This window comes from Papilio xuthus, unplaced genomic scaffold (assembly GCF_000836235.2).
Source record: "Papilio xuthus unplaced genomic scaffold, Pxut_1.1 DF826945.1, whole genome shotgun sequence".
Lineage (NCBI taxonomy): Eukaryota > Metazoa > Arthropoda > Insecta > Lepidoptera > Papilionidae > Papilio > Papilio xuthus.
The window spans coordinates 6,373,858-6,397,457 of record NW_013531704.1 but is presented as its reverse complement, the minus strand read 5'-3'; the positions used below and the strand labels follow the sequence as shown (position 1 = coordinate 6,397,457).

At 32.3% G+C, this 23,600-nt stretch overlaps 1 long non-coding RNA gene across 1 annotated transcript in view; it reads left to right on the top strand.

Annotated features, from left to right (window-relative positions):
- The window catches only part of LOC106121532 (uncharacterized), a 32,757-nt gene that overhangs the window by 5,576 nt on the left and 3,581 nt on the right, over positions 1-23,600 (top strand). The window contains exons 2-3 of the long non-coding RNA XR_001228059.1: positions 5,740-5,777; positions 19,282-19,331. This is a non-coding gene — a long non-coding RNA (uncharacterized LOC106121532). The remainder of the gene's footprint in view (positions 1-5,739; positions 5,778-19,281; positions 19,332-23,600) is intronic.

Below are 23,600 nucleotides of genomic sequence, written 5' to 3'. Positions count from 1 at the left end.
TTAAAAATTTTAAAATTGTTTTTATAAATAAAATGTACGGAAATATTTTAATCAGTGTATTTAATATGCCGTTATTTAAGTACTCACTGACTAGTTTTTGTTGCAACAATTGCATAGATGTTACTCGTTTATTACATCATCTGTCAATTATTAAAGCCATTGTAAGTTAGCTGCTATTTTCCTTAAAAATTATCCTCATTCCTTCCTCGTTTGAAGTCATGCTTGTTAATTTATTATGCATCAATCATTTTTAAACATAAAATATATTCAGCCAGCTATTTATTCTTTCTTAAAGACATGATCGTTGTAGAATTATGACTTCAATTTTTTTTATATCATATGGTGGCAAACGATCGAGCGGCCACCCGAAATCGCTGAAATAGCGAAGTGACCGTTGCCCTTAGACATACGCAATTGCATATGCGTTGCCTACCTTTAATCGACGGATAAGAGAATGCAAGAAAGAACAAATATTTTCCCTTTCTATGCATACTCTTATCCGGAAAGTCCACTTCCCTTTCCCATCCTTTCCTTATAAGAAAAAGGGTGGGAAGGGAAAGAGGACTAAATTAGGCCTCCGGGAAGCACACTTAGACAAAACGCGGAATTGCTTCCACCTCACGCCTGTCTTCTGTGTGGATTGTAGTTAATAATGTCTAAAACTATGTATATAAAATCTTTCGTAGTTATCATATATTTATATTATCTATTGTGTTACCGTGTACACATAAATATATAGAGGTTAAATATCTTCTGCCGCTGTGTAGTTTGCAATATGTGTTTTCAATTATGAAAACCAAACATGGTATTGTCGAGAGATAATATTACATCATAAAACAAGATGCTACTTGGCAAATGCATTTACGCTACTGTATTTTGTTAATAAGAAAGATACATGTAAATGACTGACTACTACCTGTCTTATGGCCGTTAATTTATCGCTAAGGGTCTTCCTTAGTGTAGTATCATTTTATGCTTAATTTCCTTTCGAACCGTAGTAGCTTAGTTTTTATATGTGTAACAAATTACATGTAGAAAAAGGTCTGCCACGTTTTTATAAGTTTGATTTTTTAAGCACTTTTTTTGCAACTTTAAACTAAATATTAAACAAAATAAAATTGTTTATATTTATTACTTTGTTGTTACAATATTTTATTATATAAATAAGGCAAATGGTTCAGTAGTCGTCTTTGAGTATAAAATTCCTAGGATCAAAATCTGCTACAGCCAACAATCTTTTATTTAAAAAGAAAAGTGGTGTGCCGCATCAAAGCGATTTTAATACCATTATTTGAAACAATTAAATTAATCATTACTTTATAAAAACACATACGATAGCACTTTAATTTTCAGCAAGCGAACGGCAAACATTGAACCAATGGACAAACACGATAGTATGAAGGAAAACATGTTTGTTACAATAATGTAGGTGATATGAGTCACGCGCGGTCACGGCTCGGAATAGAACACCTACGGTGTCTAGGCTATCATAGCAGAGCACTGCATTGACAATTGAAACTTATTGCTATCCTTTTCATTTCCTATAGACAAAACAGAGACAACAATAGGAATGTTACGACAGTTGAAGTCTAGGCTAAAGTATTTTTTTTAGCTAGAAGTGACAGGGACTATGGACTTTTGTCATACGGTGAAGTCATTATGAACTTAGGTCCTTCGTACACATGGCAACAAAAATCTTTGGAATCGGGTATCGCGCGTGCGCTCCCGTACACGACTTTGAATCGTCGACCCGAGTCGTGTACTCAGTAGAGGGGCAGTATCTAACTACATGTCTAGATTTACTGATAGACAGAGATAAAATTACTATTTTTGTACAAGTGTTTTTGCAGTAGGATTACACAGTAATTTAAAACTTACAAAAAACTTAACGTTATTTATATAAATAGATATTCGATTCATTATTACTTTAACATATCGATGTATCGTTATTGAACCGACAAAGGTCATTGATGTCAATACAACAATCGCAAACACTATTTTTAAAACACGTAAATGTCAGTTCAATCATTGCGCGATATAAAAAATTGTCTATGAATTATTGTGTTTGAATAATTTACGACCGTGTATTATTTTATAAAATATTAAATTAATTACATTCATTTTGGTAATTTTGTTACAATGAATATGTTTTAAATTGAATCCGCAATATTAACATATAAGTTGAAGTACAAAAGATTAAAAAAAAACTTGATATCAATTTAAAATGCTCATCTTTTTTACTGTTAGTGCCACAAAAACTTTTTTGTAAAGTTTCTTTGACAGTTTTAACACTGGCAGGAAAGAAGCGGTAAAAATTGTGTTTATTTTTTTAAGAATCTATTTCTTTTTATTCGCCCACTTGTAAAGGTTAGATGTCAGACATTTTGACAGGTAATTAAACAGAGACATCGAGTGCATTGTGAGCCAGTATTATTATTTATTGCCGTCGACGTCGGAGAGTCGTTCTCGTTTTCTACTCAAGGGCGTTGCATGACACTATATTAATGAATTTCGGGGCTTTCGACCTTTGGATTAAATTTTATTACACATTTAAATACGTAAATTTTATGATTTTTAGTTTTATATTATACATTTCACCACAACATCATAAAAATACTCTTTACAGCATTTTCAAATAGTTTGTGTACGATCGGTGACTAAAATATCTTATATATAAAATTCTCGTGTCACAAGCTTCGTTCCCAAACTCCTCCGAAACAACTTGACCGATTCTCATGAAATTTTGTGAGCATATTGAGTAGCTCTGAGAATCGGCCAAGATCTATTTTTAATCCTGCGCGGACGGAGTCGCGGGCGACAGCTAGTAGTAATCTAAGAGTGAAATTAAGATTATTCCGTTATTGTTTCGTAATAAACCGTTTTGATTCGGACTTAAGTCTTTAAGATTTTAGTCTCAGAAGCGCACGGTCATTCCTTAAAGACCTGTACAATATCTCACTTAACTTAGTTACACGTTTCAACGTAGACGTTTTTTTTTCTATTTTCGTATCACGTTCGTATGAGTCAATAAGATCTGTCACAACATGTTTTAAGTCGTAAAGTAACAGGCAATTCATTACTGTCTGCGACACAAAGGGATTGAATAGAAACCCATAGCCCGAACACACAAAGGGACAATCACGTCGGTGCATTACCTTTTATTATCACTTCGAAACTTGTAGAACTATTGTAATTTAATTTCCCATTCTTGTAAGTTCCAAGTGGCTTTTTTTCTAACCTCAAAATGCATTGTTGTTTTTTAAAGCAAGAGGTTTGATTTTGTTAAGCTTTTAAATTGGATATTTAGATGTCATTTTTAATAGAAGCAATTATTTAAGTCGCCCTTAAATCATCTTGAAAAATTCATGTATAGATTTTTATAAGAAAAAATACTCATTTTTTAAAATATCACTATCACTTCTTAAAAAAAAGTTGTTGTGTGGCCAGTTATAAAAAAATAAAAAGCACCTTTTTCATAAAAAATGCTGACAATCAAAAGCTGTATTTAAAAAAAAGAAAGTAATCAGTTATCAATTTACAATTTTTGGGTCATATTCCAAGCAATATTACATCATCCAGTTTTACGAAGTTAATTTTGGCAATTTGATATTTTTAAGATAAAAAATTTACTTACTCTCTCGCCAAGTTCAAGGTTAACTACGTCAGATTAAATTACTTGGTAACATAGAAAATTATTTCTAAAATTATTCGATGTACAAAAATAAATGACCTTCAATTAAAAATATCTACAAATTAATGTTTAAAAATACGACATATTTGTTATTTAATAGTAAGAACCAAGAAAAAACTTGATAGATAATTAATGATATCTATTAGTGTTTTAATTATGAATTAATTTAACTAGTTCTTGAGAAATAATTGCTATTAAACGTTTATTTTACAAGCTTTTATTGATATCCTTTTAAGTGAATAAAAATATTACTTGTAATGGATTTCGAGCAATTTAACGCTTAAGTTTTTACAGCCAGTATGCGCCTTTTACAGCCAGTTACAAAAAAAAATATTTTTAATCAACAATGCTGGCAATAAGATTCTTTATTTAAAAAAAAGAAAATTAGGTATCATTTTAAAATATTTGGTTATTATAGATACGTGAAATATGATTTACATCCATATTTGAAGGACTGCCATTAAAATTTTGCTGGAGATTTAAGGTTGTCAAATACTCTGTGTGATTTTGTTAACATTTATTTTTAAAGATGACATAGCTATATATTCGAATAACCTGATAATTTTAAGTTCAATGACTTTTAATTCATCATCATCAGCTCACTATACGTCCCCACCGAGGGGCTCGGAGCCTACCCTAAGTTAAGGGTGATTACCAAAATTTTATATAAAAATGTCAAACTATATAATCTTAATATATTACTAATATTATAAATGCGAATGTTTGGATAGATGTTTATTAGAAGGTATCTCTAGAACGGCTGTATGGATCTCGCTGAAATTTCGCATAGATATAGGAACATCATCTGGTATAAAACTTAGACTACTTAGTAAGTTTTATTTTTAATAGTGCGGACATAATCGCGGGCGATAGCTAGTGATAAATAAGGCATGATACAAGCTAGGTAACCTTTGATAAGTTAGATGCATTCTATGCATAAATAAATAATACTTCGCCCTCGACACGTAGATATTTGCGAACGATAAGCTGAGTTAGACAAAGATGGATGGGACGTATACGTTGACAAGTCAAAGGCGTGATAAAATTTCACAAGACACGTATTCATATTCATATTATTAATTAGTTGCTACCGCTTCTGTACGATTTAATGACGTGTTGGTTTTTTAAATATATTATCTGTGCAACGGTTTACACAAAAAACATATAACTTTAACCTTTACAATTTAGAAATGTCGACGCTGTGATGAATATTTATTAAATTTTCGTGCTCATGCTCGCAATAAACTAAGCAATTCTTCATTTATTATATTCTATTTTATTATAATGAGTTTAATAGTGACGGTAACAAATAATAATGTTCCATGTTTTTTTCACCATATTTTTAATATATTATATTTCATATCCAAAATAAAAAACATACAAAATATATAATATTATATTTGAAATAGAGCACCACCGGCTGCGGAATCCCATGACTCAAACAACCAGTGGTCAGGACTGCAGACAGGAAACTTCTCACGATGCGTACGGTTTCTAGGATAACTGCCTTTTGTATCGAGCCGTTAATCGCAAGTGTTTAGCGAAAGCTTCTTCATATAACACTATTATTAATATGACTATTGTATGTTCTAGTTCGTATGTCTTTAAAAAAAAAAGTAAACATTTAAAATGAAACCAAATTAACCAACAATTTGATCAAATATTGAACGCAGTAAAAAATCATACTGTCGTACATTACTAAGCAACTTAGTAATTAACTGTTTACTTAAAAAAGAGGTTAGGTTATGTGTCAAACTTTTTAATCTATGGTACCTGAGAAAAAGATTTTTTTAACATGTTTTATTAAAAATTGCGTAGGAAATTATTAATAAGATACTTTTTTTAATTAAAAATTAGAACTATTTATCGCGTATTAATCAGGAAATAAGCTAAAAATGCTTTTCAGTGCATGTAACACGTTAAATCTGATATGACATTTATTAGTAATTGACCTTCACAATGTTATTTTAGTACTAAAGCACTGTATTATCAATTTGTCATTGTTATAACTTTGACATCATAATTAATTTAATATTACTTTGTTACAGATTACAAAAATGACATCACAATAGAAACTTCATACAAGGTAAATACTTTTTTCTAATTATAATTTTAACAATTAACATTGTTCATATTCAAATGACGTAAAATTAAATGTCCATCGCTAATTTTCAACCATTCTTAAAGCGGTTTCATAGCCTATGTTGTCTTGGGACAAGAGTGGCCTGTGCGTTCTTGGTGTAACCGAGTTCGAATCTGACCGCGGTAGCAGTTTTTGTTGGGCCTTATCGAAGCTACGTATTACTTTAGTGAATATGTTAGTCAAATTATGGCCAAAATCAGTTGATCCCTAAACGGTCGCGGTTTAGACAATCTTATCTTCAACGTATTACCATCGGGACCTACAATTTTTTTTTATATTGAATTTTGTGCCAGTATTTGGTTAATTTTTGTCAATCTGTATTTTTAAATTTTAAAAATAGAATATCTACGCTGTCAAGCTTTAGTCGCTATTTTTATGTGGCTGAATTTATAAATTTTACTAATATTATAAATGCGAATGTTTAGGTGGATGGATGGATGTTTGTTTGAAGGTATCTCCGGAACGACTACATGGATGTCGCCGAAATTTGGCATATCTGTAGAACATAATCTGAAAGACCATATAGGCTATCAAGTTTGTTTTAAATTCCGTGCGGACGGAGTCGCGGGCGACAGATAGTAAACTTATAGATTAAAAAATATATATTAAAGAGTTGTTTCGAGCTACGTGTGCGGTATTATTTAAAGCGTGATATGACGAATGTCCCGTACAATAAGTGGGGATGTTTCAAGGAGAAAGTTGTAGATAAACAAGTTGATTGATGGCGCTGACGATGCCCGATGTAACAGATGTCCTACAAATTATCGCTTGTCGCGATAAGATAACTTAATCATTCATTTTCTTTTGCCAATTTTTTTTTCTTTGAAAACATTGCTTATAAAATTTATGAAACATTTGATCAATTGGGTAAAAGAAATATGTTTTTAATATTCGTATTAAATTAATTAAAAATCACGTGATGTATTTTCGTTCCAATCAAGTAAGGAATAAGGTCGAAATTCGAATAATATAAATCATAATTAAATGATTTCGAATGATTGTTACTCATTTTTTAATCATCACTAATGATTGCATTGAATTATTAAAACGTCTGTAACCTATTTATACGATTGACAAAAGAAAATCGAAAATATGAACAACAATGAACGACCGTAATAATTCATTTCTTAATGTTTCACGTATTATGAACGTTTCTTTGTATACAGCCGGTCCGAGCTGGAACCCTTTCCCGCCATACGGTGTCTTTTATACCCCCAACTTTCACATCCTTCCTGTTTTAAACGTATTCATAACGCGGCATAAAAAAACTAATCCGTATCATTTGACGGTTTCTAGACAATAGATCGATCTGTTATGGGGTTAAAAGGGTTTTTTATAGTGACCTCGGTACTAGATAATGAAATGCAACCGATACTTTTCAACGCTTTTGAAGCACTTTATCTTTTTATGTTGCCGTCTAATTTAAGTTTCCTATATGCCATTAGTTTTCTTAAGTCGTACTATTTTATTCTAGACTACAAAGATAACAACCGTTATATTTAATCTTTTATAATTTACGTCGACATTTATAGTTGTCAAAGCTTTAAATCTGGAATATAAAACGCTGTGGTTATCTTTTATGTATAAATGTAGTTATTTTAGTCAGAAAACCTTCAAAGAAAGTACTTAAGTGCTTATTTATAATTAATAAAATAAATAAAAGTTCTTACAAAAATATTATCAACTAGCTGTAGCCCGCGACTCCATCCGCGCGGTATTAAAAAACTTAATTAGCAACCTATGTGCTCTTCCAGACTATTTTACATCTATGCCATATTACAGCAAGATTCATGCAGCAGTGGAGATACCTTCAAACAAACATCCATCCAAATATTCGCATTTATAATATAAGCAAAATTTTAGCTAACAAATTTCACAATTAAATGACAGTTCATTATAGTTATGAAGTACAAAACAAAAACGTATGACGCACTAACGTAGTCTTATTTGCACTTAAAGGTCAATGCACTCGTCAGTGTGTTTAAAAAATTTAACATGTGTTCTGACGAAATAGAAACTTATTACTATAAACTTACATAGAAATAAAACAGTGAATAACTGGATATGGCTGCTTGCATTTGTGTCTCTAGGATTATAAAAAGGTTTCAATAACAATGTAATCGATAGATATTGCATCGCTATTGCGTAGAAATCTTGTAAGCAAAGTGCATCATTGTGTCGCGTCCTTTATCTCACAATAAAAGCTACCGTGGTATAAACCGCCGCTCAAGCTGCTTTGAATAACGCATCCTATTGTCAATATTATAAATATTATTCTAATGCGATAAAAGATTTTTGACTCCGGGACTAAACGGCCAGGTGTCGTTTTGAAAGGGTTAATTCATGAGATTCAAATGTCTTGCGACCCCTATTTTGAATTCGATCATTTATTAAGATTTCCTCTATTGTTTAGTCTCTTGTTCCCATACGTGTACACGCATCGTTTGTAATTTATGTGAGAAGACTACCGGTGATATTTTTTTTTTAATATTCTAATGCGTTCGCTGATCGTGATGGGAATGATTCGAAGATGGATCGTAAATTTTCGGTTTAACTTTTTATTTTTTTCAATCAAATAATATTTTTAACATCGTAAACAGAGAACTAATCGCAATTGTTCTACTTGTTTTACCATTTTATAACTATTATCAATTAGCAGTAGCCCGCGACACCGTCCGTGTTAAAAAAACTTAATTCGTAGTCTATGGTAATGGTTCGTGGTCTCCTTTCTCTATGGTAAATTTCAGCTAGATTCATAGAGATACACCTTCTCAGATACCTTCTAACAAACATCAATCCATTCATTCAAACAATCGCATTTATAATATTAGTAAGATTAGCCCTAAACAACAGCATAAAAATAAAAATGTCTCCATGCAACATCAATAAACTTTAAAAATAAAATAAAAGTTGATGCATATTATTCAGTGTTAAAATTATCACGATTGTCACAATTCGCATAAGAAACAATACATCCTTCGCAAATGTACGTTATTTATTTTTAATCTGTCAGTTTGTAATCGTCATAACATTTGTTATCTGTATGTTATGGGATTTGTTTTTTTATAAGTTCACAGATCACCGCACATGATCATGCATTACAAATAAGCATTATCTCATACATATGACGTGTCTGAAATAATACTCTGTGGCTGGCAAAGACTAAAATACATAGACACGATTACTGCACATCCGTCATCCATTCACTCATTTATTCATTGAATCTCTGTTTTTGATTACAAGCTTTTTCATTCAAAGATAAATACTGTTTTTAATTTTTACAAAAAAAAACTAAAACGTCCAAAAAAACTGTCTTACCGTTGGTTTCCGAGACCAAAATATCTGTATAAAATATATCCATGTCATTATTATTGACAAAACAAAGATATCAATATGTCTTAAATTAGTGATTATCTTTAGAAAGCCGCGGTTAGTTTGTGACAATTGATTTATAATATATTATTTAATATTTAACAGTGGTAGAGCCCGCTTTAACATCTTCGCACGAATCGGCCCGGCTCGCCCGGTGAAATACCACGACCACACAGACAACAGGCATCAAGTGGAAGCAATTCCGCGTTTTGTCTGATGAGTGTGCGTCCCGGAGGCCTAATTTAGTCCTCTTTCCCTTCCCATCCTTTTCTTTATAAGGAAAGGATGGGAAGTCGAAGTGGACTTTCCGGATGAGAGGATGCATGGAAAGGGAATATATTTTCAGCGATTTCAGGTGGCCGCTCGCTCGTTTGCCACCTTTTGATATAAAAAAATCAATTGACTCGTACGTTTAACATTTAATTTAGATTAGTTGATTTGATATTTGTAATGGAACATTACACAAAGCGTCAGTACACAGATGGCGAGACAGCTGTTCTTTTAACTATTCTTATGCAAAACGTACCTTTGTAAAGTGTACAAGTAATCGACAGTTGATGTTTTCAAGACGACAAATATACGATGCATTCAACGCTCAACAAATTATATCTTACTAATATTATAAATGCGAATGTTTAAATGGAAGGGCATTGGTTTGAAGGTATCTCCTTAAAGGCTGAACGGATCTCGATGAATTGACACAGATGTAGAACAGTCTGAAAGAATATATAGGCTAATTATTAAGTTTTTAATTAGTCGCTTGATAAGTCTAGAAACGTTTTGTCTTTTGAAAGCATAATTTTGTTCCAATTCTTTGCTTACTTTTTAGACATACCATAGACAATGTTTTTTTTATTTATTTCATGTTTTATGTTGCCAGTGTTATTAATCAATTTATGTTGTTATGCGAAACGTCAATAATTCATTGTGTCTATTTTAGCGGTGTTATAAATGTCAGACAATCTCCATATCTATCTAGCTTTCTCACATGTCCTGTCAAAACGGAGATATTTTATGTGCAATTTATTTAAATTTTCGAATTATAGCAAATTTTAAATTTATAACGTTTTTAATCAAACATAAACGTATTTCAGATGAAATGTGACATCTTTTATTCCTCTTTCTAATACATAGTAGGCAACATTTATAACTTAAAAGTTTGGCATAGTAGATTCATCTCTATAATTATAATTTATTTAATAAATCTTTGACGTGTTTATTTTAAATCGAGTCGTTTTTTATTTAGAGGATGTTCCTAGAATTGTATCTATTCGAAAGCTGAGAATTGTTTTTGCATGAATTCACTACAAAGTATTCTAAGTTACTTTGTTCGATTAAGTTATGTGAGGTGAAGTTAATCGTCCTTACAATACTTATTTTTGCTTTTATATTTATGTATGAACTTCCTTACTGGGTATAAACATGCTACAACAGGTTCTGGTTTTTTCAACAGCTTTTAAAAACTTGCACTTATGCTACCAAACACATTGTTTTCTTTTAGGTTATATACTGGCTGAATTTATAAAAGCTTTTGTCATTTGTAAAAAAAAATATGGCTTTTTATTTCGGAATTGCTATTGTAAAATACTGGCTGGTTATAAAATTACTGGCTGAATGAAAGAAACCATCCGTTTAAAAGAATAGAATAGACGGTCTTTGTAGAAGCGACATGTGTGTAGTACAAAATTCAGTCATCACACGTGATGTAACGCGAGGCCATTAAACAGTTAACGTTAACAAACACTTGGGTGAAGAAACGGCGACTTTATTACCGCCATAAATTATTTACGAGTGTTCGCGATTATTATGGATACGAACCATCTTCATTCAGCCTTGGGTACGCTGATCGGACATCAAAATAAAAGGAATTTAATTTACTTGTCAAATTTATAAATACGAGCGTTAATTTTTTTGTATTCACTTATCGATCCTCTGACCTGACCCGAGGTCAGATGTCAGATGTCAGTCTCTACCTTCATGTATATCTTATATATATAAAAGAAAGTCGTGTTAGTTACACCATTTATAACTCAAGAACGGCTTTATCGATATGCCTGAAAATTGGTGAGGAGGTAGCTTAAAGTTAGGAGACGGACATAGGATACTATTATATTTATTCATTTTTTTTTCGAATTTATGCCTTGAAGAGCTGCTTTTTATTTAACTTATTAATATTATAAACCCGAATGTTTAGATGCATTTGTGTGGCGACAGTTAGTTTTTATATAATGAAATAAAGTACATAATTATTAGTGTGCGTTAATTGTGATTTGCCGTTCATATTGCGATTTCCATGAAAGTGACTTTAGAAAATTACAACGCTTTTTAACTCCTTGATTTTAACTACCTCAGTATAGTGATAATGGCGTTAAACATATTTAATGAAGGTGACAAATTAAAAAAGCACGTGTTGTATTTCTTGTGTTGATGAGCCCTTTAATTTTGTCGCTTCCTCAATAAAATTTTATAGAGGATAATTAAAGACAATGTGTGGGCCCACACACTGTCACTTGTGGCAGGCACGTCCTGGTTTGTTCAAAACATATGGTTATGAATATATCAAACAGATTACTTTTATTATACGTTTTTCTAACCTAAAATCAACTAACTTCATTATCTCTAACACATTCTGTGCTACCGACCCGTCCTGATAGTTCATTTTTAATAGTTAAATATAGCGGTGACATGGAACGAGTTGACTAATCAAACATTACCATTTCCATCCACACCATCTCGATGGCTGGCAATCCACAACCGTGCGGTTTGCACGAAACTTCCTGCCTCGCACAGCAGCGTTGTGGAATGGTCTGTCCTTGGCGGTATTTCCAAACCGTTTAGGGTCCTTCAAGAAGCAAGCATATCACTATCTCAAAGGCCGGCAACGCATCTGCGTTTCCTCTGGTATTGCTGATGTCCACAGGCGTCGTTGAACACCTCGGTGTTCCTGCTGCTCGTTAGCCGCCTTGTTATAAAAAAAATACTCATTACAAATTGTTATGAAGGTAAACAAACATATCAAAACGGATAAACTGCTCCTCAAAGAATCCTGGAACCAACGTAACCTGTTTACAATTCCAGAAACACTAATCGCGTACTTGGCTTCAATCAAAAGGCAAGAAATATATCGTATTTACAACACTAAAAGTGTGTTTCCACTGTGCGTGAAGCTGACGACAAACGACTATAACACGCATCTATTTTAATACTCAAAGGTATATTTTATGGACGGACATAGACATTTTTCCACGGTGTAGAGTCCGTATCCGTCCACAGATCAGACACCGTGGAAACGCGACATAAAACAGGCTTGTTAATACATCGATAGTTTTATTTTTAATTATTAAGTGCCAGTATTCGCACATAAATATTATTGACAATGATTTATTAGTAAGCTTTTTATGCTTTTATTATTTATACCAATAACTTGCTACGATGACATTAATGCACATTTTAAGAAGAATAAAGGCACAAAGATTTGAGATAGAAAATTGGGTTGGGAAAGAAACCTTAAATTGTATAAAACATTTGGCGACTTTTGTTTAATAAAAGAAAGTGGTGTATTAATAAATTGCTGTAAAATGATGTGTTAAATATTTATTTCGTATTCGACCACTAGGCAATCGTAAGTAATAATAAAATAAATAAAGAGCAATTACGAATGCGAGTAACCCTCTATACATCATGGCGCAGGCGTGGCTGTCGAATGAATGTAATCGCTCCCCCGCCAATAGACGCGACGCCATCTTGATTTTATTTTTTTTTATTTTTTTGCAATGCGCAAACGCAATTCGCATTGAGCTAATTAAGTCGCCATATAGGGAACTTTTATACAAAGAAATGTATTCCCATGCTGTAATGGCTTTATGATCTGTTTTATTACTGTAATAATATTTACATATTACTATATTTAACCTTTTACAGTTAATAAACACGATATTGTCCTTTCCTAGTTTATTAGGATCCAAATATGACATTTTATTTGCATAAAAACACGAATAAATTGGCAACATTCTAATAATCTTACTTCTTACTAATATTTAAGTGCGAATGTTTGGATGAATGGATGTTACAAGGTATCTCTAGAACGGCTGCATGGATTTCAATGAATTGGCACAGATGTAGTAGAGTGGAAGAACACATAAGCTACTAATTAAGGTTTTTTTTTATTCAGCGTGAACAGAGTCGCGAGCGACAACTAGTTTTCTATTAATTATTACAAGCGCAATTAAATCTTCATTAAAATAGTAAATCTTAAAAGATATTTAAATACTAATTAGGATAACAACATTGTTAATACTTGAAAAATAAGAGTGCAACACTGAATTGAGATTCAGATCTACCCGCGTCTGGTCTATTCGGCTCAGCTTTAGTACCTTTTTTCTTTATACCCTCCGTTGAGTTATTTTTCACGATGTCGTGATAAAACCAGTATACAAATGGGACGCGTGCAAGCGCGTGCGTATCTTTCGTCGGCATCGCTTTGTTCCTACGTGAGCGACTACTCTCATGATCTCTGACGAAAAGTAAGTTATATTTTATATAACGCGAGATGTGTGTATTAGTTTAGATTTTTGAACTAATAAATTTGATTGAAGTGTATTCAGTTACCAATAAAATGGCAATCAGTGTACTAGTGGACAGAGATGTTTTGTTCGGTTTATTATCCAATTGGTCGAGTTTTTGAGGTATATTGACATAATACATTATTAATATTTTCTATTGATTTTTTTATCCTTTATATAATTTACTTTTAAATTTATGTGTCTGAGCCGGTTAAGATCATTTCAAAGTCAAGATATACGAGAATGTTTAACGAATACTCTAAAATGTTAGAAAAACCCAAAAAGTTCCGATCAACCAGTTCGATTTGAAATCCGAGATGATTTTAACCGGACAACATGTTGTGTCGGAAACACAAAAATCTCAAATATGAACTGGAAACCCGCTCAAACCTGTTGTGCCGGGGACATTTGGTGGGCGCTCAAAATTTATCTTTTACCTTTTTTGTTCCACATTTTCGAAGTAAAAAATGTAAATAATACGATCGTTTGGAAGACCCCGATACGATTGGGATAAAGTTGGGAACACACACAGTTTTTTAAAATATTAAAATTTAATAAATTATTTAAAAAAAAACCACTTATTTTTAAACAATTAAATATCCCAGAGCAAACGTAAATCATTTTTATAGTAAAAAAAAAGTATGTACAGTTTTATAGCCGTCGTAAAATTAAATTATTTCTCTTGCCAAAGGAGTAACACTCGTAGTTTTCTTTCCCGGATACAATTAACGTCGAAAACCACTCGACGCGTTTTTTGCCTCAATAACTTATCGTGTTTATTAGTGTTTCCGTAAGATATCACTTAGCTGGTTAGAAATTATTTTTTTTCAAGTTTTTTACCAATTCAATATACAGTAGCAATATAATGCGTTTCATAGCTGGCTTAATAAAACTCATTTGTCAAAAGAAATACGCTTTAAAAATTTTTTAACCGATTTCAAAAAGGAGGAGGTTCTTAACTGTGCATGAAGCGATTGTAGATTGTATGTATGTACTGCCTGGATTGTATGTAACCTTACTAATATTATAAATGCGAATGTTTATACGGAGGGACGAATGGATGTTTGTCTGTATGAAGGTATTTTCAGAACGGCTGTACATATAGAACATAGTATGAAAGAACACAAAGTCTACTAACTAAGTATTTATTAATTCCGCGCGGACGAAGTCGCGTGCGACATCTAGTTACGTATAAAAACAATGAATATTTCACTATGAGACAGTAACCTAAGTTTTTATATTTTTTTAATATTTCGCTCGGTGTGCCCCCAGCCTAATACGATTTCCGACTGACTGGACCACTCTGGCAGGGGTTAAGTGCAGGTATCACCTTTATAGTTTTTTTTTCTACCATTCCAAAGAAAATAGGTTATAGTCTATTTATTTCGCTTTTTATATTTCCGACCTGGCAATGAGTAAGTTTTAGTTTTATGACAGTAAGCACATATTTAGTTTTGATATATAAAATATTACTTTAAATATAAAAAAGAGTCTTGATAGACAGACGGACAGACAACAAAATGATCCTATAAGGGTTCCGTTTTTTTCTCTTCGAGGTACGGAATCCAAAAAACTGCGTAATAAAACAGTTTCATAAGATTTTATAGTTATTTAAGATATAATATGAAAAAAAAAATTTATATTTATAATCTGTGGTATAGTTGCTTCGTAGAACTCTTATTGCATTATATACTTACAAAACATTCTATATAACAGGAAATTGGGGCAATTGCTTACTTGTAAAGCAAAACCAAACTATAGTAATAATGTAATCATTATATAACCACAAATATCTTAAACATCCAATCCCACAAAGTAAATTATGTAAAATAATAGTTTGGATATTAAAAACCTATTAAAAAAGTTTGGATATATACATATGAAACTGATGCGCGGTTTACATTATTCCAGTTCAGCGATAATTTCGAGCACTGGACTGGAATCATGTAAACTAAAAGTACTGCCGAAATATCTATACAAAACATATTGCCATCTCTTTCATTCTCTTTGCAAGAAATGAGACAACATGTTTTAGTACTTTCGGCAGTGGACACTCACGGAAATGAATTGCTTCTTTTTCCTCGAATCGAGCGTAATCATTGTTAATTAGATTAGTTTTTGTTATTTAACTCGGTCCGAACTTCACGGGATCCGTTGATACGTTTTAAATTATGCTCATAAAGGCTATTTGTAACATTTCTTGGTAATACACGAATTTATTTCTTATGCACGCAATATTTATTGGTTGTTTTTCTTTAAAATTGCATCCAAATTGAGCTGTTTAGAGATGTTTTTATCAACTTTAATTAACATACTTTTTTGTTTACTACGTTGTTTCTAGTAGTCTTTACCTTATTTATCTCTTATCCTATTTTTTTCGTTCCTTTTAAAGAAATTTTATTAAACGTGAAACAATCAAGAATTAAAGCCACGCCATAAGCCATAGTAAGTTAATTAGAAGTAATAGCAAAAAAATAATGCCTAACAAAAACAATTTAAAACAACTCTTAAATATGTAGGCCATTGCACCTGTCCGCACGTTGTAAAAGGCACAAAGCAAAAACTTTTTCTCAAAAAAAAAAAACATAAAAACGTTAGTGAGCGTGGGACTCTTTCCCGCCATTTATAATATTAAAGCTTAACAGGATTGTTTATAAAAGTTTACAACTCGATGAAAACATGTTTGTGAGAGCCGCAAAATAAATAAATCCAAAAATAATACCAAAGAACTCTGTGGGAGATTTTCGAATTCTCTTTGTTTCCTATCTTACTAATATTATAAATGCGAATGTTTAGATGGATAGATGTTTGGTTAAAAGTGACTCATGGCTGCATGGATCTCACTGAAATTTGACATAAAGGCATAGTCTGGAAGAACACATACTACTTATTTTTTTAATGCCACGCGGACGGTGTCGTTGGCGACAGCTAGTATTATTATAAGCATACGCGTTTTTGTTTTGAGGGACACTCTCATTTTAACTTTGAATTTTTGATTAAAAAAAACATGAATTTTTTTTGCTGACGGAAAAATCAGTTGCAGAGCGGAATTGACAAATGTACCAGTTTTGGGCGTCGTATAATAAAGTAGTAATAGTACAGCTAGTGATGTATTCAAAGAGATTATTGTTTTTTTTTTGTTTTTTTAAAAACAAGATACCATAAACAATTCTATGTTTAGTTTATGACTTGTTTATTGAGTCCACAAAAACACAAGTAATGTTTACGATAACAAAAACAAATGTATTTACAATAGTAATTCTGTTAATATTTACCATACATTTACATTGAATAAGAAATGCAAGTGAAAAGTGTTTATTTTTCACAGAAGCATGAGGAATAGTAAAAAGTAAAATATGCGTTTGCCAATTCATCACAATAAAGGCGTTGTACAAATGTAGAAGGCAGTAAGACCTAATTTGTAGATATGCTAAGTTCATGAGATCTCCAATAGACCAGTCTGACCACACCTTTTGATGAACATTCAAAGCAATTCTAAACCTTATTCCTAAACGTGTAAAGTTCATTATTGAATGTAGCACATATATAGTGTTGTTACCTAGACATCGATAGCTAGTAGAGACTGTATTTTACTAAATTAATACCTTTCAAGAACTCAAACGCTGTTATGGCTTGTAATTAGGAACAGGTTTCTTAGGTCCTGATGATTTTTTATCTATATTAAATGGAATCCATAGACCACTAGCGAACATTAAAATAAGCGTACGAACTACTAGACTATTAATTAACTATTTTATTGATTTTTTGTACTTTGTTTACGACATTTTAATAGTCGTATCTAAATAAGAGTTTATTAAAAACAACTATAAATGTATTATATTTTCAGATTTGTAAAGAATTCATATGTTGCAATAGGATTTACCGGATTTCCAAAAAAAAAACAATTCGTTTTATCCAACTTTTATCATTATTTATGTAAAAATGCTTATAGAATTGTTACTTATAAATTTAACGAAACAGTAAGAAACAATAGACAAGATAACTGAGCCTCATAATTATTCCCAAAGTGCCGCATCTATTAGTTTATCTGTCGGACACCATTACGAGTTATTAACTATATAGTTACGATAAAATATCTATTTGGAAAATTCCATACCACTTAAACTCGAAAACGATTCGTTATTTAAAAGTTAATTAAAACAGGTATCGGGATTTCATGTAACTGGCCGCTATTGGGCCGTTTGTTTTTTTTTCTTCGTCCTCATCATAGACAACACATTTTATTTCAATATTATCGTTCAGTGACGTCGCAGCCGGTTTTTTATTGTCGCCTTTCCGATTTTTATTAAACTCGTATCGCGCCACTCGAATCGATTTGAAGCGCATTTTATCGAGACAAACGTTGTGACTCGTTGTTTCATTTATATATATAAAAAATTTATGTAAAAAATGGAGGACAGGCCTAACAAAGAGATAGGTCGTGCAGGTCGCGTCGGGCGTTGCACGTACGTAAAAAATAACGCAAAATCATCTCGAATGCAAAAACACGAATGAGTCACGCATTCTTTATCGAGCGTTAATAAAGGAAGTTTGCAAGGACCCCGGGTCTTTTGAACGTTGATCGTGCAAAACAAAATTAACGTAAATAACGCAGTGTAATTTATTTTTTTAAATGAAAAAGGATTTTACGAAATTTTTTATCAAAACAAATTTATGTGTATGCACTTTAATTTTAAAATAACATTCATAATAGCACCCATTAATCAGTATTTATCAAATTAAACTATTGTTTTTGCATGTAAATTTTCGTCTTCAATAACAAAAACTTTTTGTTCATGTATTCTTGACATTGAGGAAACTAGTTGAATGTTATTTTGGTTATAATTTATATACGTCACGAATACGACGGAAGGTCAACAAGGCCTAAATAAGTATTTTGCACTCGAACAATGCGATTGTTTGCGTTGTTTATGTCACGTGAGATCTTTGCCCTGACGACCTTGGAATTAAAAAGTTTTGAATGTGTATTTATTTTTTATAAAATTATGTTGTTGTGTACCAATTTGAGGCAATAACAATTAATTTAAAAGATTTTATTTGTGTTGTATTTCTTTTTTTAACTGTTATTTTCATATTCTCTTTGTTTTTCTTAAAAAATAAACAAGATGGAATGGAGATAGTGAATAATAAAAATGCATTTTAAAATTCAGCCAAAACAAATTCATTGGCAAAGCGCAGAAGTATAGTCGACTGACATGTACATATATTCTAGGGACGTTAGATATAAAAATATTTGGCCTAGGTTACACCGTCCGTAGTTGACCGTGGCAAGGTCGCGAGGCTTTTGAACTTGGAACAAAACCATTCGAATTTACTCGGAGCTGATTGATGGGGTTTCTTCATAACACGCGAGATTGATTTTTCTTTGTTCTCTTTTTTGTGAACGGGCAAACGTATACGATGCGTTCCACCGCGGTTTGTCATTAAAAGACGTTCGGAAATGTTTTCGACTTGTTTACTATCCACTTATCATTGTTTTTTTTTTGTTTCAGGGCTTTCAACTTCATTGTTGGCTGTTATGGTGACATACGGACAAGGTGAAGTGAGTGTTTTGTTGATATTTTATATTATTTCGTTATTGATGCTATATTAAAAATTTGTTTATTACGTAGCATCTATTTTAGAGATCTCAAGTTCGGATAATCGCATTAACTTTAGAAATAGATGTGCAATTAAGTTGCGAGTATCCGAACGCCCTCGATGCCGGTTACGCACACGGGATACTACGGTAGTCTATTGTCTTTTGTACGTCACTAGTGAGTCAGGCCATTGTGCGACTCACAATAGCCGCTTTGTTCATTGTACCTCAGGGACCTCGCTGTTACGTATTTTCTAATGAGTAATTAGTACGGCATAGGTAAGTCTAGTGGATATTACATGCTGTATGAATGTTGCTTTTCAATTGCATACGATTATCTGCTTGTCTAGTTAACTGTACAGAATTATGACCTGTCTTCCATTGTTTACAATTCATGTCGACTCATTTGTTCTTAGTATGTGACTCAATGATTATTTTAAAGATAAACATGTAAATACGTTACGCTACCTAGGATCCGAATATGATGAAATAGTTGTCCGCGACTTCGTCCGCGCGGAATTAAAAAAAAATAGAAGTCTTTGTGTCCTTCTGGACTATGTTCTTTCGCCAAATTCAATCGGGATCCGTTCAGCTGTTCTGGAGAGACCTTCAAACATCCATTCATCAAAACATTCCCATTTATAATATTATTACGATAGTATGAAGTAAATGAACATAAAACTAACAATATCTAAGAAAAATTCAGATTGTAACTGACCCTTCTTTCATTTGGATTAGGAGAATATTTATCGATTTCTTTACATTTAATTTTTTACCGAGTAATGTGTTTAAGTGTCTATTTCGGTTACAATACGAAAAAAAAATCTATAAACTTTTTTGTTTGAAGTATTGATCCACCGCGAAATAAGTTTTTGTGTGCCCACTTTATCGGATGGCACGCGTGCATGGGGTATAGCCCTCAAATACTTCGTATCCAAACTACAAAGGGCAAAAAAAGGGCTCAGCAGAAATACAATAGTCATAGCAAAACTCCATCCAACTACAACTAGCTTTGAAAAAATTGTCAATAGAATTTCAACTCTATTCCTAAACGTCAAATGCCATATTCCCTTTTTTTCCATTTTTTGGGCCCCTGCAAACTTTTAAAGCGGGAACTTGTAGGCGGGAAAAGTGGTCGTTCGTTTAGACATGTCAAAACAAATTAGCTGTAGGTATATACGCGAATTTACGAGAAGCGTTTATTGAGATAGCTTATATAGGTTTTTGGTAGGTGCGAAAAGGATGGTTGTAATGTTCATGTGAAAATCTAAATTTATTGCCGCAGTTTTTCCCCTTTTAGGCGTTTATGATCGATGTGTGGGCGATGAATCAGGAGTTTTAGGTTTTCTCATATGTGAGGTTAGTTTTATTACGTATACATCTGTTTTGTATAGATTTGATAAATAATTATTGCTCTTAAGAAATATCCAAATGAAATCATACAAAATTGGAATAAGAATAGATTCAATTTTGCTCTTAATGAAATAAATTCTTGCCTATTAGAATTACACACAGGTTTCTAAAAGAAATTTCAATTGAAATCGTTTAAGATTTTCTAGAAGTTTGTTTAATTCACAAAACGTATTTTTAAAAATAGCTGGCTAAAAATAAAATCAATCGAAATAAAAGCACCCGTAGAAATAAAGAATAATTAACCTTAAAGAAAAAGAAATTAAAAAACAAAAGAACTAAAATTGAATCGGTTGACTCAAAATTCGAATTACGAAATTGCTTATAACTAATTCAAACATAAAACTCATCCATTCTAGTGGGTGGCGACATACGATGATGGGGTAAAAATTACCCCCTAGGGTAATCCGGCCCACCCTACGTGCAGCGTACACATGCACTGCGTACACTCACGCACACTAAAATATTTCGGAAGGACTGATAACAGTGTATTTCCGTTGCCTGGTGAATCCCTAGTAGGTAGTACCAAATGAAAATGGAGGATGACGTTCAATTGAACGTAATTTTTAACTATTTATGCATTTAACTATAAAAATATACTAGAAAAAAGCGTATATAAATATAAAATACTAAACTACAATAATAAATATATAACTTTACCGCGTTATCTATTTTATCAAATATTAAACGGACTTTAATGGATCTTTTCTATTCGTTGTTTCAATATCAAGTTAAGTCAACGATAGACGTTAGTTTTAACTAAGAGTCGACTTGTACTGTTTAGTTAAAACTGATCGTCTTTAACAGGCTTTACTTTCAGTTAATTTTATAAGATAACGTCTTACATCTAAATAGAGTGTTGTCAAATCGCTTACACATAATGGCTTCTACAGAGATGAACAAGATATGTTTAGTCGACTTAACAGAGATGGAACTGGCCTTTAAATAACAGAGCTGCAGGTCTATTTCTGATGTTTGGTAGTCGTATAATGTTCAAATGACCTGTTCCTTAATAATGTGTTCCCAAAAGGGTTACTTTTTGGGCTGTGAGGTGTTTAATGGTGAGTCTTAATGACCGTTTTGTTCACCGTACCTCGTGTTTACGGTTGCAATAAAAATTTAAATGCCCCGCGGAACACGCGCGATGACGTCGGCTTTGCATTCTTTTTTTAAATTCATATTTGTTCAACATACTTACAAAGTTTAGGCTTTTATTATTTCGTAATAAGACCCTAATTTTGATTATAACACTAAAAATTAACCTAATCATGTCTATAAAGTTATAAATTCCACTTCTTTTATTAATGTAAAAATTGACACAGAATAGGGTTTCTTTAACAGTTTTAAGCTACATATAGTATTACTGCAAACAATTAATTACTAGAAGTAATATATTTATTACGAATGACCGTTCCGGTCCGTAGTTGCGTCATTTGCAGCAATTAGTCTATTAAGTCACGCTTGACTAGTGCTCACTTCACACTGACAACCGACCTAAAACTGTTACAATAACCTCTACATTTCATGCTTGATTGGGATACGTAGAAAAACATACAATACTCCAGGTGGATATCATTGTTCCAAAACTATTGAGTTGTTTTGTTTTTTATTACTTTTTTTTTAAATCTAACGGTTAATTTAAGTAAAAAAAAAATATACCCACTACATAGACAATACGCTTAAATCCACATAAAACATTTAGTACTTTCTTGTGGAATTTTATCTGTCATCATCATCATCATCAGCTCACTATACGTCCCCATACAAGGTCTCGTAGCCTACCCTAAGTTAAGGGTGATTAGGCCATAGTCAACCACGCTGGCCGAGTGCGGGTTGGTTGACTTCACACAAATCTTTGAATTTCTTAGATATGTGCAGATTGCATCACGATGTTTTCCTTTATCTGTGATTTCTACTATTTAGTAGAAACTAGATTAAACGTAGATCAAGAACTTCTGTAAAGACAAATCACTCTAGTTAACCTATCATTCTATTCTTGAGGGTCTTGGACGTGAAATCTTTTTTATGTGATTTTTTTTATTTACTAGCTGTCGACCGCGTCTCCGTCCGCGCAGAATCAAAAACAAACGTAATAAGTAGCCTATGTGTTCTTCCAGACTATGTTCTACATCTATACCATTTCATCCATGCAGCGGTTTCGGAAATACCTACAAACAAAAACCCATCCATCCATCCAAACATTCGCACTTATAAGTAAGAAGTAAGATATATTTGAACCTTAGACCCAAGTTACAACAGGCACTTTAAGTGACTATAAGAGGGTCAGTAACTTTCGTGAAGTGGTGATATACGTATTGGGCGTCAAATACGTATTTATGAGCGTAGACACAATACCCAAACTGCTGCGATGCACGCGAGGTTAAGCTGTGTACACACTATCTCTAACTGTCGCACAGATACAGTCAGTAATTAACATTTTTTAAAAGAATGTGATTAGGGCTTTACATTAACAGACACGAAATCGGGTATAAAACCTTTTTTCTTGTTTTAATAAGTTCGTTTACTTGTTCATTACTTTTTATTTTATTTAGGAAAATACAAAATGGTTGTTTCTTGTCACTACTTCTTACTAGTATTATAAATGCGAATGTTTAGATGGATGGATATCGGTATCTCCGGAACTTTGGTATAGATGTAGAACATAAGGAAGGACACATAGATTACTTATTAAATTTTAGCAATGCCGCGCGGACGGAGTCGCGGGCGACAGCTGTCTTTAAATCGCAATAGATATAAAACAGTAGGTATAATTAATGTAGCAATATTTATAAATTAGAATTTATTAGAATTATTATTAAATTT